Source organism: Corvus hawaiiensis, chromosome 5 (genome assembly GCF_020740725.1).
Source record: "Corvus hawaiiensis isolate bCorHaw1 chromosome 5, bCorHaw1.pri.cur, whole genome shotgun sequence".
NCBI lineage: Eukaryota > Metazoa > Chordata > Aves > Passeriformes > Corvidae > Corvus > Corvus hawaiiensis.
Genome location: NC_063217.1, coordinates 68,088,580 through 68,108,203, shown reverse-complemented (window position 1 = coordinate 68,108,203; position 19,624 = coordinate 68,088,580).

Here is a 19,624-nt window from a genome sequence, read left to right as displayed (position 1 = left end):
GGTGCAGTTTCCCCTCTCAAAAAATGTAGTGTTTGATCAGGTTGATAGAAGATTTTTGGGTCACAATATCCAGATAAAATAGAATGGGAATGCCCAGTGTAGACGCATCTGGTTGAGAGAGATGACTCAATTGTTCTGACCTTCCCTGTTCATTCATGACAGTCCCTCACTGGGAGCCCTCACACTTTTTCATGTTCCTCTGTGCCCTGAACTTTGGAAAATATTTGAAGTCCAGTGTTCAAATGTATTACCCATTTTTGAAAACAGAACATCTTTTTGAGACAAATTTATCAGGGGCTGCCTGATATGGCATCTGAGAGACGGGATGTAAAGCGTAAGGAAGCATCTTAACAAGATTTTAATTTAGCAAGGGAAGCCTGCAATACTGAAGTAACTCAAAAGAGATATTCAGTGCAGATCAATGCTGGAAAAAAAAAGGCTCAGCATAAATGTAAGTGGTAGTGCTGAGAGAGGACCATGTGTGTCTTCAATATCAGAAAAATATCTGCCTACAGTCCTTCCTGTCCATGTGGCTGTAATACCTGGAAGTAATCCAGATGTCAAATAACTCCTAGATGTTTGTCTGAAGGAAACCCAGTATCATTAGTACAACATCACACTTTGGAATACTCTGTTATACCCAAGAATCACTAAGGTGCTGGAAAGGCTTTTGAGGGTGAATGTAATAATTCCTATCACTAATTGATGGATTGCTATATGACATTTGCTAATTAATTGCTATTTCAATTAAAAAATCTCTGGCATTAAGGGCAAGACAATTTGTCTAGGGGTTAGACAAGGTGAGATTTAGTGTGGTCTCAAAGCAAGGATTTGAGAGGATTGGAAAAGAGTCTTTTAATTGACTTAAAACGTGAATGGACATGAGAGGTGAAGGAGCACAGACTTGGAAAAACTCTTGAAGAACAATTAGGTTTCTCAGTGTGGTGAGCTGAGGGAAAAAAAAAGGAAAAAGTCCTCTGTCCTGTCTTTGGCAGCTGAACTTGAAGTGAGTTAATCGTGTAATAGCAACGTGGTGTTGCACAAAGCCCAAATGGAATAACAGCAGGTGTAATGAGAAGATATAAGAAGGGATGGTCTCAAGGCAATTTTGCATCCCTTGCATTTCTAAATTCTTCCACAGCAGAATGACTTTTGGAAGTGGAATTTCTGGTTGTGACCATTTTTTTTTCTGTAGAGAGTAGGAGTTTTACAGTTCAATGTACTCTAAGAAAAGAAAATCAGAGCCAGCAGCACATAATGGTGATTCTCCACAAGGAGGAAGCTGATGAAGTCATCAGTTTAAGTTCTTTGGATATACTTAATGTATTCATTACTGAAAAGTGAAATTTTATTATTTGCCTAGATCTATTGCACTAGATTTAAGCATGCTTGTATTTTGCACAGGTGGGTTTGGTTTCTAAGCTGAGAGAAGGAATGAGGTTTTAGACATACTTTTGTAAGTGTGGGCTTAAAAGAATTGATCATTCAGTTGTTTAGTCTTTTACATTGAATGGTTTTTCTCTTTCATTTGTAATTTTTTTTTTACTTCTGTCATATTATGTGAGGTGTTTATTATTGTTGTGATTCATTGGCTACCTCATTTTGACATTTAAATGGAAATTCAGAATAACAAAATAATTTCTCTGTTTTTCATTTTTGTAGCAGTTTTGAGAACAGTTTGGTTTTTTTTCAGAGTGAGAATGTGTTTGTACTGGAAGATCATGAATCTGAACCTGAGAAAGTTCTTACTCCTTTTGATAGCTAATTGATACTCTGTTCTTAATAAACGGTTTTATAATAATTATTGAATGATGAGCAGTAGATTTTTATGCCTGTGATTGTGACACAACAAACTCGTTTCAGGCGGAAAGCTCTTGAGTAACTGAAATTAAGAATTACAGTTCAGGAGTCTGTGGAAAGATCTTCCATCTGAATCCTCCCATTTCTTATATTTTACTATATGAATTGGTATTCAGGTTTTTAAGCATATATTACAGATGTAGACAAAAGCCTTGGGTTTTGTTATGGATTTCATCATGTATTTTGCTTTTTTATTTTTTTTTTTTGAAACCTCATTTTAACATAGTGGTAAAACAGTGATTCCAATTAAAGAATAATTGCTTTTTAACGAGAGATAACAAAAACATCCTAAACTACTCATGGTCTGTTGACAGAAGAGAGAGATACCAGGTGAAAAGGTAATAACTGTAATTTTGCACTTTGCTTGATGCCATTGTAGCCCATGCACATTTTTGAGAAGAATAAAGGCTCAGTTCTCTGCTGCAGCTGGAGAAAAAACATGTTTTTTCTGTCTGTCTTTATTTCCCAAATGTCATAGTGTGCATAATGTCCCTCTGAACAAATTCATTGCATGGGAAATAAGGCCTGTAACTTGTAATGCGTGCTCCCAATGAGGCTGTGTTTAAGCACACAGGACTAAAATAGCCATATAGTCCTCATCAAACGTGGATATTCCCGTTCTTATTTCAGTAGCTAACATTTCACTGTCAAGTGCTAACATGTTAAGTGTGACAGGACAGATGTATTCTTCTATCTTATTAAATAAACAGATATTATTCCTTCAGAAAAATACATAACAATGGAAGAGAGAAGAAAACACCGTATTTACGAAGACATCAAAATCACTGAAACGGGTTTCTCTTTAAATGCTGCAGAATGTATAAATCTGTTGATTTTTACCTTGTGGAAACTGAGGAGGAACAAAGCAATAGATCTGAATTCTTTAACACACCAAATGCATATATAAGTAAATGGCTGAGTTAACTGACACTACGTAACTCTATACCATTTCCATTTCAAAGACAATGGAATCAAAAGCATTTGTCAAGACTGCATTTGATAAGAAAACCATCCCTGCCTTGGTTTCTCTCTTGATAAATGAAATCCTAATAGTGTTTAAGCATACCAAAATTATTAAGACCTGATCCATGGTCAGTAAAGTAGCTTCATAACAATCAGAAAGATTTGTTTCTAATTCCATATCGGAGTTTTTAGAATTAGTTTTAGCACAGCTTTGTACTATTGAATAATTTGCCTATTTTTATTTTCCAAGGTTGAATGTAGGTAGGATCACAATTAATCTGGGGGCTTTATTTAGTGTGTGGCTAACCAGTAAGGCTAGGCTTTTGTCAATTTATTAAGAAAGAGCAGATTTAATAAGTCCAAATACAGATTTCCATTCATCTCTTACTAGGAAAAGCCAAAACCACTGCCTCCCTACTATTTTTTTAGGTTAAGATTTTTAAGCCTTTGATAAATCCCCTAGATTAATAAGTGGAAGAAAGAATATAAAAACTTTCATTGCACTCTCTGCAATGTGATTTTGCTGCTGTGGTCAATTGCACCATCCGAAAAGGAACGACATACTAAAAGGTGATTTGGAGAATGGTTTTGTAATTTCATTTCATTTCCTCAATTGACACTTTCATAAACAGCCTGAGTACTGGATGCTTGCAGGAGTTAAGCAAATGTATCACTGGGGGGGTTTTCAGTTTTTTGTTTTGTTTTGATTTTTTTTTAGCTATGAAAATATGACACAGTAGAAGACATGACACTTCTCACATTTTAAAACAGGGAAATCTGCTGTGGTAACTGATGCTGTACAATGTTGCACAGTTACAGAGAGCCCACCTCAGCCTGGTGTCCTTGGTTATACAGCAGATCATACACAGCAGAAAAACTGGGGAAACTGGGGCATTGGGAACAGTCATGTGATATTTCAATGTTTCTGTTAGCACAGGAGAGACAATCTGTTCCCACAGGATAGACAGACAAGGCAAGATGAAAAGCCTTAACTTGCTCACTGTTCTTTCAGACACGTTGATGTTGGTTTTGCTGACTTGAATCAGACAGTTGTCTTGAAGTTGATTTCTTGTTACTTCCTTTGTACTTCAAGCATTTTGCTAATTAATTACTAGACAGTTTCCTATCTGCAATGCCTTATCAAGAGTGAATGGCTCTGCTCTGTGTTGTTTATATTTCGTGTTAATAAGTTAAAGATGTTAAAACTTTCACTGTTGAATAATAAGGCAATCTGTGACAGAGTGGCTGTACTAAATTGAAAAGCTTTTTCTAATTTTGTCTTACCTCACTTACCTGCTGTCTGATATTGAAATAAGTAAGTGAAACTGGTAATGTCCTTGTGATAAGAAGGCATGGGGAGCTTGCTTAAACACCTTGTTGTCTGAAGAGATATATGTTATGTTATATTATGTTTTATGATCTGTTATTTTATTTTACGTTATGTTGAACTGATCATTTTCCAGCTTTACAGAAAATAGATGAAATATTGGCAGGATGCTTTTTTCACCATTGTTTCTTCACTGCTACACCACTTTCTATCCAGTTAAAATGGATCATACACCCTGTGAATAAGTATGGATTATGCCTTTATGGTGAAGGCTAAAAGCGAACACGCGTTATTGATCTTTTCGGTACTCCACAGCTAGGTGAAGTCAAAAAGACTCATTTTGATCGAATTGCAAAATAATGTAATGATTGCTATAGAAAACCTTTATTTCCTACTACCCTCTGTCTGACAATAAAATATATTTTTACTGTCAAGTTGTCCACCTATACCACAGAGTCCCTACAAGGAAGTTTTGGGATGTTCTTTTGAAACCTTTGCTGAACTAGAGCTACTGCCATCCCCTCATCCACAGACTTCATCATTTCATTACAGAAGACAGGCTGGTCTAGGCTGACTGATTTTCTCCAAAGGAGTGATGTTGGTATTGAAGCTCAAGGACAGAATTGTGGTAAAACACTTCAGTTCTCAGTGTTAAAATCTCACAGCCATGTAAAATTATGAATTATTAAGTAGCTTCTAGAAAATTGGAAAAGCTTCAACTCTTTCCCTTCTCCAGTAGTGTGTAGATTTTTGTTACAATACTCCTACAGAAGAGGAAAAGTTAACTATTACTGTCCTTATTCTGATGACTGCTAAGCGCAGTGAATGGGAGAGGGGCCTTCCTCTTTTAAGCGCATTACCTTGTGAATAGCAAGAGCAGATATTTCCAGTAGCTTTTTAAGTCTAAAAAAACAGGTGGAATTTAAGTTTTCAAAGTTCTCCTACAGCTTGCCTTTCATGTTTTCCCAGCAGAGAATTCACACTGTGTGTAGGTGCCTGTCTGTTTGCTTGAAAGGTTGTGATTCAGGTATGACCCAGTGTCTGGGATTCTGTTTTCCAGTCTGGGTCTGGATACTTGAAATCTATATAGATCCATATATGGATATATATTTATATATCCTATAAATAAATAAATAAATAAATACGATATGTATCTTTATATATAGGATATTTATTGCCAGAAATAGGCCTATATTCCTAATATACATAACAGCTGAAATGATTTTTTTAAACATTTCCTTTTTTTATAGCTCAGATAAAAACCCAAAGGCATTTAAAGGAAAATAATCAATTCTAAGATTTTTATGATGACCCTGTGAAACTATTAGTGCAAGGATTTGTTAAACTTTGGGCTTAAAAACATAACTTGGAAAATACAGCCCAGCATTAGATAAACGACATTTTATAGTGAATACAAGAAACTGTATGTCTTCAGTGAATTTGCTTATATGGGCTTAAGAATTGCTAATACTCATTCAGAGCTTCGGAGTTGGGAAGCTTGAGGTGGCATAAAAGATGAGACCCTCTGGACAATGCAAAAGAGAACAGCTGAATTACATCAGCACGTGACAGACACCTCACAGATGGAGTAGCAAATGAAATGTGATGGCATTTATCAAACATTAGAGATAATGTACAGTATATTTATATACTGAAAATAGATCTTTTTAGTTAGTGCTTTGGAAATCCCTGATAAAATTTTTTTAGGCACCTATTTTATTCTTAAAGGATTCTTACTGTTTTTCTCAAGTAGATTCTCAACCTTCTGGCTAAAACACATAGGAAAAAACATGAGAATGTGATACATGTGGAAGGAAGCACAATTTAGCTTAAATTTTTTATATGTATTAAATGGCTTTATTATTCTTAAAGGACACAAATACCTGAGAACGTAAAAAAAAGAGGAAATAGCATGAAAAAACCAATTCTTTTGTGCTCTTGGGATTTCAAATGTACAGATAACTAATACTGACCAATTTTTAGAGGAGGAATTATAAGTGGACTTTTCATCCTGAAAAAACTTAGACGGATGAGTCATAAGCCTCATTAGATTTCTAATGGAAACACCAAATCAACTTTTACTGACTAGAATGTCAGGAATATGACAATTATAATAAAGTACACTGATGTATCTGTATTTGCCTTTTGCAAACATAATGAAACTGGCTTCAGAGGAGAAGGTGCCAGGGTGTTCCATCCACATCTGCTGTTTTGCAGGATAATAAAACAATATTCAGACATGTACTGCTGGGTGTTATGTATTTGCACTGGAAAGGAAGACAACCAACAGAATTTTTTTAATCATGACTAGAACAACTCCGTGAGTTGCTCTATGGATTATGGCATCTACCCTCATCCCTGTGGGGACAAGTTTGAAGTCATCAATACTTTTATAGCAAGTATTGATGACAACACCAGTAATGCACACTGGGACAGGGCTTGGCTTTTCTCCTGTCTGACGCGGCAAAGGCTCAGTGTGAACCCATTCATCCTGTACTGTTTTATTGCTGACATTTAGTTTTGAATGTCTGCCAACGTACTTGGCAGAACTTGGGCTTTTTGTTGTCCCATGCTTCCAACTAAGGAATGCAGTTCAGGAACCTGAGTCCAGGATGTGGCTGATTGCGCACAAACAGTAGTGTTGGCTCCCTCTAATCCAGAACAGGAACTGAAGACAAGTGTTCTCTTCTCATCCTCCGCTGACCTCTGCCTCAAGAATTTCCAGTGACACCTTTTGTTTAATAGCTTTGGATAATTTTTTTCTGCTGTCACATCATATTTTATGTGATGACAGGAGAACTTGGAGCTGTGCCCATAAAGCATGGTGAGGGTCAGTGCCCAGTGAGGGGGAGGACTGGAGAGGTTGAATGGCTCCAGATTGGCAGCTTGGAGAGGTCAGGGCTCTTTGCCACCATCTGCAGAAAGAGCAGCCATCCTCCCAGTGCCCTGAACAGCAAACTGGTCAGATCCCAAACCAAGTTAATGCTCTATAGGTCAAACAAGCTGAGGGAGACTTAAAGGAGGGAATAATTTTTATCTAGAATACTAAATACAGTACAAACAAAATTTGATAACAAAAGATGTTGGGATATTGGTTGCATTTATTTTATTTATGAGACATATCTGTTAACAGAATTCAATTACTGATTCTTAGACTCAGTAATTTTTTCCTGCTGCTATCTTCATACTTATTTGGCTATTTCTTCTTTTGAAACTTAAACTATTAATTAATTGTCATTCTGTATTTTTATTTTCTGTAATGTATTTTGAGTTTGCTTTACAGAGAAGTTGGAGATTTCTATTACATGTTTGAAAAGGTACTTTGGTACATAAAAATCAACAGAAATCATGGGGTGTGTACCTAAGAACATTTGTAGTTATTGATATCTGAGAAATTTAGAAATTACTATTTTAATCCATCTTGTAACATGATAAATGAGTGAAAACGGTTGTAATTGTTTAGCAGAGAGAGGAACCTACTTCATTTAATACAGTGACAATAAGTTTAGGTAAGATCATGTCTGCAGCAGCATATGCTGGTCCATTACAGTCCCAGCAAGAAAGGCACTCACTCTGTAAAGTATCATTTAAAATGCTATCTATTAGAGCTGGTGCTACAAAGAAAGGGAGAGTATTTAGATAATCCCACAGCCTTTTAGATACTGTGCATTGCAGCACCCAGCATGTGACCAAATCAGGGGGCAGAGTGTTGTGTGGCTCCCATCCTCATTTTGGTCACTACAGCTCTGGCATGATATTTCAAGTGAGAAAGTGACCCTCTGTGATTTTTGCTGTCAGGTAGCTACCACGCTCACCTGGGAACTTGTGCCAGCTTTGTTGCTTGGATAATTGTAAAGAGTTTTCTTGAGATACCTTGTTCAGTGTATATTAAACTAAGATGCAAAATCTTACAGAGTAATTGCACTCATTATAATTTTTATTTATGAAGAAGACAAAATAGCATGTTTTCCAGAGTTAATCCTGTCTGTGAAAGGTACACAAACTATGTTGGCATCTATGGAACTACTGCAAATAGCTGTTAAGTGAGAGAAGAATCACCCAGTCCTTTATCTTTCCTATTTTTCTTAGTTTCCTCTCTTAGCTAGTAATCATGATGAACAACTATAAAACTAAAGGCAAGCTAGGTTGGAACCCAAAATGTATAGACTTTCTTTTAAAGGAATCCCAATCTTCACAATGTTTTGGTTTTGGTTTTTTTTGTTGGTTTTTTTGTTTTTATTTTTTTTTTTTATTTCTGAAACCCTTGGAGTTATTTAGGCACCTAAATGTTTTAAGTTTTTCAAATAGCCTCTGGCACACCAGACATCTACCAGGAGCTGGCAGATAAAAGACAGACCTGATAGAACACGCTTATCCTCCTGGGGCAGCATTTGGTGAAATGGCAGAAACACCTACATTTGAGCACCTGAGCTGCCCCACACACCACGTGCTCATCAGCTTTTCTGTTGCAGCCGAGTGGAATATTTTAATCAATGTATACAGCTGAGTTTTTGAAATCAAGCAACTGAAGCCATAATAAAGTCTGCACCTTTGAAAATTGTAGTAGGGGGTGCAAGTCTGGAAAAAGCCTGGTTTCCATTCATAACTTCATTTGTGTAATGGTTATATAAGGGTTACTGCCCTTATTTGTGATGCTTGCTGCATTGTGTCTCATACTACTCGTGCTTCATTTAGTGATTTTTGAGATTAGCTTCATTTTGCACAGCGATGTTCCAAGTACCAAATTTTCAGTGGATAAAAGAAAGGCATCTTTTAAAAAGGTCAAATATGTCAAAGAACCTTAGCTGGCATGTTTTGTCTTATAAACAGAAAATTAAAAGAGCTGCATTGTTGCCCTCTTTTCTGTAATATATGTACTGAAAGAGTTTGTATTTCAAAGGCTTTATTTGTACGTGCAAAAGCATAAAAATGCTACCAGAGAACAAAATGTCAAATGAAATATTTTTCCCATTCACACAAACATGCAGAGCCATTTCTTGAATTCAGATCCACTTGAAAGCAAATAAAAGATATCTGGAAGGCAGTGAATGCAATTACTTCTTAACACCCCTTCCTCTGGCTCCAAATGTCAAAGATACAAAGACACAAATGTTTAAATTAACCGAGAAATATTTCCACTTCTGAAATATTAGCATTTAGACCTTTACTCATTCTCTTACTATGTTATTATTTTATTTGTTTGGAAGCCCTGGAAAAGATGTTTTCATGATCAAAACTTTCAGATCCTAAGTATTATACTTTAGGCAGGAGCTGTCACATTGTATTTGTCTGAGAAGGACAGTGTTATTCTACTTGTAATCTGAAACATTATATTATTCAGCTGCTTTCCTAATTGTGAATTTAATTGAGCCCAAAATTATGAGGCATTTGGGTAATTCAACCACGCTGAAAATCTTGTAGAATTATTTTACTCTATTTTTATAGCCTCACCTTGGCCACACTTGTCCTTTATAGCTGATCAAAGAACGAGATTTCTATTTTTAGGAACCTTTTGAAGAACAAAAATATCCATTTAAAAATACAAGAGAAATATTTGCTTTTAATTGCTTGAAGAAGCAAAGATTAAGAATTATGTAACTGTAGATGTAGAACTGTACATGTTCTGCTCTTCCATCCAAAAGCAGATATCTTGGAATTACAACACAATAATACAGTATTGGAAAATGATATGCCAGATCCCATCAAGAAGTTTTATCTGCTCAGTTAATGTTTTATGGCTGTCTTTGCCTGTCTTAACCCTCTGCTTCTATGAGATTGTTCAGAAGCTTAGAGGGATCCTGATGAGAAGATCCTACTCAGGCCCCATTTTGGTTTCTGTTATGCAGCACCCAGGCACGCAGCAGTTCTGTTTTCCTGCTGTGACCAGCTCCATGCCTCAGTGACAGGTATCACTTCCCAGGTCATTTTCTACACACCTGCCACAGCTAAGGGCAGCAAGAATGCTTCCATGCAGAGGCAGCCTGGTAACTTACTTTTAAAATCCTAAGATGTGCATCAGCACAGCTGGAACAGTGGTGGTGGTAAAAGTGAGTAAATCAGCAGCAGTCTCTCAGCTATTTGAACAGCCAGGCATTAAGCTCCTGGTTAGCCTATGGATATGGTTTGGCACCATGAAAGATTTGTTAGAAAAAGAAGGTAATTCTCTCTATGGCATTATCTTCTGTTTCAAGGAGTCATTTTAGGGTTCTCTGTGATGCCCCTGCATGTGCTGCTCCCCAGGTTTCTCTAGATTAAGTATTTGGGTGGGGGAAATCCTGAGGCTTCAACACGGGTTGAGGGGTTGTAACACTGCACATGGCTTTTATCTCTTCCCGCATGCCTGGAGCTCCTTAGGAGGTAAAAATACAAACAGAGGCTTTTCTCAGGGGTAAACCAAGCCAAAGGAATCATGCCTACATAATTCTGCTGCCTCCAGATTGCTGTCTTTTAAAACTTTTGAAGGTAATTGCTCACAATTTAGACTTAACAAGAGTCACAATAGCTGCACTTTTCCTTCGATTGCTATACCACACATTAATGAGGTCTATAATAACTTCTGCACCCTATGAATATGTTATAAACTTAGATTCCTTACCTCTATTTCATCCTCAGTCCTATCATGTGTTGATAAATTTGACATGCCTGCTCTTGCTAAAATAATGGAATTTCCACTTTTGCTAGTACGATGAACTTTAGAAAGTGTTTAATCATAGGTGTTGTGCTCTGGAGGACCTTCAAAACTCAGCTAATCTGTAAAGTTGATATTCTGAAGACAAAACAGTGTCTTAGTTATTAAAGGAAATTATCTGTACAGGAAGAAAAAAAGCTTTCAGTCTTTTTCTTCCAAATCTCAAGTGGTTAAGGCATGACTCTGCATGAATCAGAAGGATTCATTTGATTCTTGTGCTGACCTCTTTCAGAAAATTTAATTTCTCCATCTCAAACATATTATTTTTGTCTAATACAAAAGGGCATTAACCTGAACCTTATTTCACCCTTTTACAATTAGTTACCCTTTTGTTGCACTAATCTTTCATAGTATATGGAAGGATTAGTGTTTGAACACAATACAAAGCAAAGTCTGAATACAAAATCATTGTGGATGCTCCCTGTATTTTATTTTGTATTGTAGTGAGCAGATGAAAAATTTTTGACTCCTTTTAATCTCTGATTTGGTTTTGATCCCAAGGGTCAAGTATTAAATAGTATTCTGTTTGTAGACTTAGTAAAGATCAGCGGTATGTTGTAATTACGTCTGAGGATAGGAGATAAGCTTTTATCCTTATTAAGGTTGATTATTAAAAGGATGCATATAGGTAATTCACTAATGATAATTCTGAAATCTAATTGTCTACTAAAAGTGGAGATTTGGATACCATCCAGTCCAGTTCCTTCCAGAAAGGTCCAGAGTAATAGTTTGCTTCCATAAATCACTCCAGAGACAAACAGGTATAGCTGACATCAGAATTTTCTTCATTCTGCATTTTGAAGAAGGTTTTAAGAAATTAATCTAAAGTGGAAAGCTAGGAAATAAGATAGAAATGTTTCTAAACCGTAACTGATGGGTCATGTCCCAGTACACCTTTGGGAAACTAATTCCAAATGAAAACCTTCTTTAGTTAATGAAGAGAAAGAAGGAATTTTAAAACATAGGTGATGGCACTAGATCTTTGGGGTTTTTTTATCTGATTTTATGCAGTTGTAATACTGTTTGGTAGGAAACTATAGAGTTTAAGACTGTATTTATTCTGAGTTTGGCTTTAACTGTAAATGGCTTGGTTTTTTTTTTTTTCTATTTTTGTTACAATGTGCTTCGAAAATCTGTTTGATTTCAAAGCATGTTCCCATTTCACACATTGGAAAAGGGATTCTTTTTTTCTCCAATTTCATTTCTACAATGATTTTAATAGATACTGCCTGGTGGAACTTTAGAGAAAATACAGTGACTTTATTTACATTTTGAAATTCTACTTTTATACATGACAAGTTATTTACAAGCTTGTTTTCTGTATTATGGTACAATGACTACTCTTGTAGATAAAATAACATAAATTTAAATTTAAAAACTGAGTGAAATTTGATCGAACTTCTGAAGAAAATGGTGAGCAGATCATTTAAGAATTTTAGCAGATCTTCAATCTGTTGGAGAGATATCATAAAAATTATCTTGAGTTTCAATTCAGCCTCAGCCCTTCCTCTATTGCTTATTGATTTTCATATTTGAGGGTAAACTTACTTCATAAGGTTAGAATTGATTAGGGCAGTATTTTGTCTGTTAAAGTAGCATCTTTCTTTTCCCTGGAGTGCTGGAAGGAACTTCTGCATTAAAACTAATACCAGCAACACTGTTCACATTAAAATATGCATTTATACTAAAAGCTATAAGTGTTAGCTTATCAGGGGACAAACTGCCCTGCTGCTTTAGTGATCAAATTAATTAGGATTGTAGAAAAATAACTGAAAAGATGAGGAGAAAATGATAGGATGAAATGTCCTTATTCAGAGTAGTAAATGATTGGGAATTGTGAACTAATTCATAAAAGCTGTGTACCATTTGTAGAAAATTAGAAGATACCAAATGATTACATTCATCAAATAAATGATTTGGCAGTTTTGTTTCCAAAGGGTGGGTATTATTAGAAGAAATGAATGAATCCATGAATACAAAACAGATATACAGAAATTATGAATAGTGAAATGAGTTCATAATTTTAATGGAACTGCATTGAATATGTTTCTATACATTACCTTGTTTGACTTAGCTATAATAATGCAGCAGAATTTGGTTGATACTGATATGTGCAACCAAATGGGAAAAGATACCAAAGATTATTAATCTTCACTGAAATGTAAATAGTACAGTTCCTGCCAGTCCAACCAGCGATAATGCATGCCTGTTGAAAAAAAAACCTGTTTTATTTTAATGCATTAGGGAACAATCTAAAAGATTAAAGTGAGAGGTGAACTGTAAGAAGAAATTGGAGGCACTAAGGGCATAGAATGTTGCAGTCAGATGTGAACCTACCATGACCAAGTTTAAATACTAAAAATGCTGTAAATTCAAATGTCACATGATCACACAATATTAAGAATTAGCAAAGATAAGAGTTATCATTCATTTTGTCAACTGAACTCCAGAGCAAAGACTAACAATACGAATGTCTCTTTCATCCAATGAACTTAAACTTGCAAAGTCACCTGTCTGTTCCTCTAACCTCTTAAAATTATTAGGTAACTCTAGAAGAAAATTTTGAGTGTTTGTGAGACAAATATGCTTGAATTAATACCTGATTTTCCATGCAGAGTTTTTACCAGAAAGGCTACTAGTACTCAGATAAATGATGTAATTTTCTGTAATAATGTGTGCTTACAAGATAGATGGTGTATGAAATGGCCACTTCTGTGTATTGTTCCAAATCCAGCACAATCTGTAATACTTCATTATTGATCAAAGGTGATTTCAGCCTTGGAGGGATAAATGATGTAAAGAAACACTAACTTGTTTCCAGGAAAAGACAGAACTGCTCTATTACAGGTAACTTTTTAAAATAAACAAATATTGCCAGCATTTTCAAAGCAATCCACTATCATGACTGTAACATTTTAGGGATGTGCGTGAGACCTGTGATCACCAAACTCTCTCCCTTAATCACCTCAGATGCTCAGCGTCATTCTGCTAATCATAGCATACCAGTTTCTTCTTCTTGCCCAGTTAGATTATTGCAAAGCTCCAGCAGGCAGAACTGGGATCTATGTTCTGCTGCCTTCAAAACTCCAGGGGTATTAAAATAAAAGGTGTAGTCATTCTTTCAGTAGAATCAGTGTTTTCTTAAATCCAAAGAGAAGGTTAGGGGTGGATTCCAGCTATTTGGTGTAGCAATCCTTAAAACTGGATGGCTGCAAGGAGAGTTGAGGTGCTGGCATTCATTTCTGAAGGTGAGGAGTGTTAATGACTCTGGATGGCAGCATTCTGTGCTGGTGCTCAAACTGTGCCAGTAAAACTCTGAGAGACAGCTCAAATATATATTTAGTTTTTCAAATGCATTTCACAGTGGGTGAGTGAAAGAAATCCACCCCATTCCAAATTACATGTTTGCACTGAAACTACGATCAAAAGGGATACCTTGTGATAGCAAATGTTTCCTCATTACAGCCAGAGGTGCTCTGATAATCAAGCATTTTCTTCTACAAATGTCTAAAGGATATTGTATTGCAAAGCTGGACAAGGTAAAATTTGGACATTAGGTATTTGTAACACGCCAGAACATTTCAATGTTAGGGGGTAAACAGGTTCCTTTACTCTGGGTTGGCACACAGGAGAAAAAACAACCAGATATTCTCAAGATGTCAAAATTACACAAAAATTTACTAGCAAAATAAAGAAATCAAGGAACTTTGGCAAAGGTTTAAATACAACACCAAATTCAATATAAAATACTTATGGCATTAACTTATAGCTCAATCCTTTAACCAGAAACTTTTAAACTCATAAGATGTTAAGTTACACAAAATGTTCCATGGAAAGATAATTAGGAGAAGAAGAAAGAGAAAGAAAAAGACAGAAAAGGTACAGAAAAACACACATATAGCTACCAACTGGACAGCTCTGCCAGGCTGGGATACATGCTCTGGGCTGGGGGTGGGGCATTTCACTGCCTGTCCTGGGCAGGGCCTGACCTGCCCCTCCCACCACAGACGCACACAGGCGTTTCAGGCATCCCAAAATGTCTTGGCATATTAATCTTTCCCGGTCTCTGACAGTATTTGGCCCGACTTTTCCGGGAAGAAAAAAAAGAAAAAAAAAAAGAAAAAAAAAAAAAATTGACAGATTTGATTCTATAGCAAAAACATGTCCTCATTTCCTTTGGCTCTGGAGTAACATATTCTGAACTTTCCCCAGTATTAATTTTCTCTTTAATTAAGGCCAGAGTAATCAAAAGAGCCTTTTCTGAGGACTTTCTCTTCCTGGGTCCTTCTATGAAAGACAATTTTTTAACTTTACAGTTCCATATTTCAGGAACTCACAGGAATGTCCCAAGAAAGTCCAGAAAGTCCAGGATCTACCTAACCAAGATGTGCTGATTATATTTGTTCCTTCATTTTGCCATTGCTAAAGATGTTTTAGCAACATGGAAACTAGAATAGAATGGTCAATTTATAAAAATCCACTTTACATGAATCCTAAAGAATTTGCATATAAATAGGTTTTCTTATTTAAATGCCCTGTGGGTGAATGTGATCCAATACCCCTCAGAAATCAAAATCCTGAACTGTCTCATTTAAAGTTTCCCTGCTGAAAATAAGGTGAAGTTGGACAGGTTTTGATTAACATGACATTCCTTCCTGGAGAGTGCTTACAAGACCAACAAATCACAATTCAATTAAGCTGTGCCCCGTCCTGTACTTTCAATGTGTTCTTTGTGGTTTCTTTTTCCAGCACTCACACTTACCCCATTTTTCCCTTGATTCATTTTGCAAGACTTCACGTGTGAAGTCCCACGAGAAAGGCAAATGAGGAACATTTCAAAAACCTGATTGCAGATCTTGCTGCTTAAGACACAGGCATTGCCCGTATCTGCCATTATGTCAGCTGACTCCTTAAAAATGAGATGAAGAAGTAACTATTAGGCTGCATTTACATTTCTCCAAGTGCTTTGTTTGCTCCCCTGTAATTAAAGGGTGTGTCAAATTTTTCATTATCAAATCCTATTTTTAAGGCAGCAAAAACTTAACACAAAGCCATGACAGGGCTTTCCAAGTAGCAAAACACCCAGCCCACTTTGTGCAGATGATAACCTGATTAAAGCCAGGGTAATGCAGCTGGAAGCCCAGGAAGCCACAGGAAGCACCAGCCACAGCCCATTTGTGGAGCACAAATGCACTTGAGGCAGTATCATTTGCACTCTTCCAGGACCTAATGCCTTCTTTAACACCAACCATCTCTCCTGCAGCTTGTACCTTTCCCCACTAAACTGTGAATTCTTTGTTATATTTTTGCAAGGCCTGTATGTGCATTCACGTTTGCCCTGCTTTATAGATGCTCTAAGAGAAATCTCCTTAAAAAGGTCTTTGCAGCAGCAACCCATTCCCCCAGTCCCCATTCCAAAGCAGGCACTGGATGTGTACCAGTGAGCTCCTGCATGCTGAGCTGCTGCATGTTCTGTGGCCTCTTCTCTGGCTCTACCTGTCTCTTTTCTCCAACGCCTGAAGATAATTTGAGAAAAGTACTGTGTGAAATCTATAGAGCAAGTAGCTTAACATGGCATAAAAATTGCATTAGCTTTTAACACTAAACAGTCTTATCTGTTGGATTAATACCTTGAACATTTTTAGATGCTGCAAACCAAATCTAGGTGGGAACCCAGCAGCCAGGGGGAGATTGTAGGGAATTTCCACAGCAGTGTTTTCTGAGAGGAATTGAACTCAGTATTTTGGTTGATTATCTTGAGGAAATATATATATATATATATATATATATATATATATATATATATATATATATATATAAATATAAATATATATATATATACCTGCTTTTCCAATAAGCTGGTGGAGATGTGTTTTCTATATACTGTGTGCACATGGAGGGTTCACAGTATACAGGAGCATGGAGCTGGATCTCCAGGGGCTCTCCTCTGGAGAATGCACCTTCCCAGGGTGCATTAAAGCCTGGAAACAGACAGTGCTAGCAGGGATTCAGGGGTGGATGCCCCCTTTCTTCTACCAGCTAACTACACACATCTGAAGTGGTCTGAGGTCAGATAAATGGAAAACACTGCAGGATTTTCCTTTTTCTTTGTTGCCATCAGGCGAGAGCCTGGCAAACACCAGCAGGATGGGGGACAAACATCTCCTCCAGTACCTGTTTGTCTATGGGAGGAATGATTGCAGAAAGGAGGAAGAAAAATGGAGTAATATATATTAATTTGGAAATTACTGAATTGCATGCAATTATTTTTAACTCAGCTCCATTTGGCTGTTAGGTATGAGGGTCTGTGGTGCACCCTGGATGGACTCCTGTAAATGGATGCAGAGCATGACATTCATCTTCAGTCTCTGAGTCTGTATTAAGGCTTTTTTTTTTTCACTGGGTATGTGCTGTGTATATTGGGAGCACTCAAGCTTTGATTAAACTAAATTCAATCCCCAAATCTTTCTAATGAACTGTAAAAACTCACTCTAATTTACATTCAAACTTTACTGCGCTCTCCATATTGTAATTATATTAGTAATGATCTATCTGAAGGCTTCCTAAGTTTTATAGGAATTTATTTGTAATTAGAAAAATATGGAAAAGAGATAAGGGAGAGAAAATCAGGCAATGAGAAAGGAAATAAAGAAGGAAGCTAAGAGGGGAGAAAAGAATCTGGAAGGACAGCAAGAGCAGAAGAAACTATACTAGCACGGCAATGTAGTTGCAAAACCTTGTCAGAATCATTTTCTTGCATAAATAAAATATCAGAAGAAAACATTTTAGCTTTATCAGAGTAGCAGCCTTTCCATTTAAAGTTAAAGCAATCAGAGAATAAATAACATTTAATATTAATAATAATAGATATATCACAATATAATATACAAAAATAATATTATTCCTCCGTGAGCAGTATGAGAGTTGCCTTTTGGAAACTACATGGAGTTAAATTCTGGCTACCTAAAAGCTGGCTATGAAATTACCTCCGTTCTAAGTCAAGCTCTTGGGACAGGTTTAAAATGCTAATCCCTTTTCTTTTTTCTCTCTCTGCTTTTGATGAACAATTTCTCATGCTCATTTCATTGAGTAATAATGTCAAAGTGTTCAAAACCCAAGCATTTCAATTATAAGCACATCCCCAGAGATAATTCTGATATAAAGGTAATTTTTTATCTGGTTAGGATTTGAATTGTTAACTCTTCATGGTTTTTAAATCAAAATTTGAAAACACATAGTAATAGTTATAGTATCTTGGCAGGTTAATTAGTATGTCATGTCGTATTTCTGTCTTGTGGCTTGACATACAATACACACAGAATTTCATTGTTATTTAAAAATGTTCTTGTTCTTTGTGATGCACAATCCATCGCAAAAATTAAAGCTACACATTAACAAAATTGCAAGAATATGGGTCTTTCCCTGACTCATTGTAAAGTACTATAAGAAAAATTCAAAGCATAATATTATTTTCTTTTTTCATTTAAAACTTTTGTTTTGGTGTTTTTTCTCTGTAGAATGTTCTCTCTTTTCTTAATGTTTAGTTAAACACAGACAAATATCAATGAGACCTCTTTTTGAAATGCATTTCCTTTTCCTGCATCTTCTCTTTCTTGAGTAGGTGTTTGAAAATTCTGGTTTTGAACTAAAATTTGGGGTTTGTTTCCCTCTAAGCAGTTTCCAACCATAATGTGAAAAAGAAAAAAAGACTCATTGAGAAAAAAAGTTGCCTTGTTTTGGTAACATTCTTTTTTCTGAGGGATTATACAAACCTTTCATTATCATTGATATTATTATGCTCCCAGTGATTTCCTCTGTTGTCTTAATTCCTGTTAAGTTACTAAGAGGCAAAGCAGCTCTTGAGGATCAACATAGCATTATTTCTCAAATTATTAGTCTTATTTTCTTCTTTATTGCATTTTCATTCTCCTAAACCTTGCCACTAAAAGGGTTATTATTGTTGTGACAATAAGATGGGATAAGGAAAAATTTATTCAAAGTCACAACAAGGGTTTAAGGAGAGGCTGACACAGCCAAAGGGACTGACAAGGGCAATTAACTTAGTCACAGAGTGCTAGATGTACGGGAAGATGAACGTAAGAAATGGGAAGACTACATTTAAAATTAGCAGTAATAACTTGTGTAAATAATGTGTGACTGAAATACAGGACAGGTCTCTACCTGCAGGCACTGACAAGCTTTTAGACATAGGACAGCAATAATGACAAATAACTTGCTATTCCAGGAGAATAATTATCACCATGTGATGTCTAATGTTGAAAATACCCTCTGTTTTTTTCTGTATTTAAAAAATAAGAGCTTAATGAAATATGAATAAAGGCACAGGAAAAGATAAGAAACACATGGCAGTGTTGAAAGGCCAGCCCTAAATGTGTGCAGAGGGATTTGGTGCTAGCCAAGGAAGGTAGTTCCAGCATGGGGGGCTGGTATTAGCTAAGTTTGCCCAGGAATTTTTTTTCAATTTAGGAATTTTTTCGTTTTATAGAGAGAAGACAAGGGCAGCATTAGAAAGTAGTAATTAGAAATTTGGGAAGCAGTGACCCTTATTTGAGTCAGCTGTGCAAGTCCAGGCTATATTCACTGATATAGGGGAGAAAACAGTGAGATTAACTAAACATTACACAAAGACTAAGAGATCTGATTCAAAATATTTGGACTAGGCTGTTTCCATAAATAATCAAGTGTAAGAAAGAAGAGAAAAAACAATCAATCATTCTCTTATGCTGTGAGTACACATTTTGTTTTGTGGACAGTTAAAAGGATTT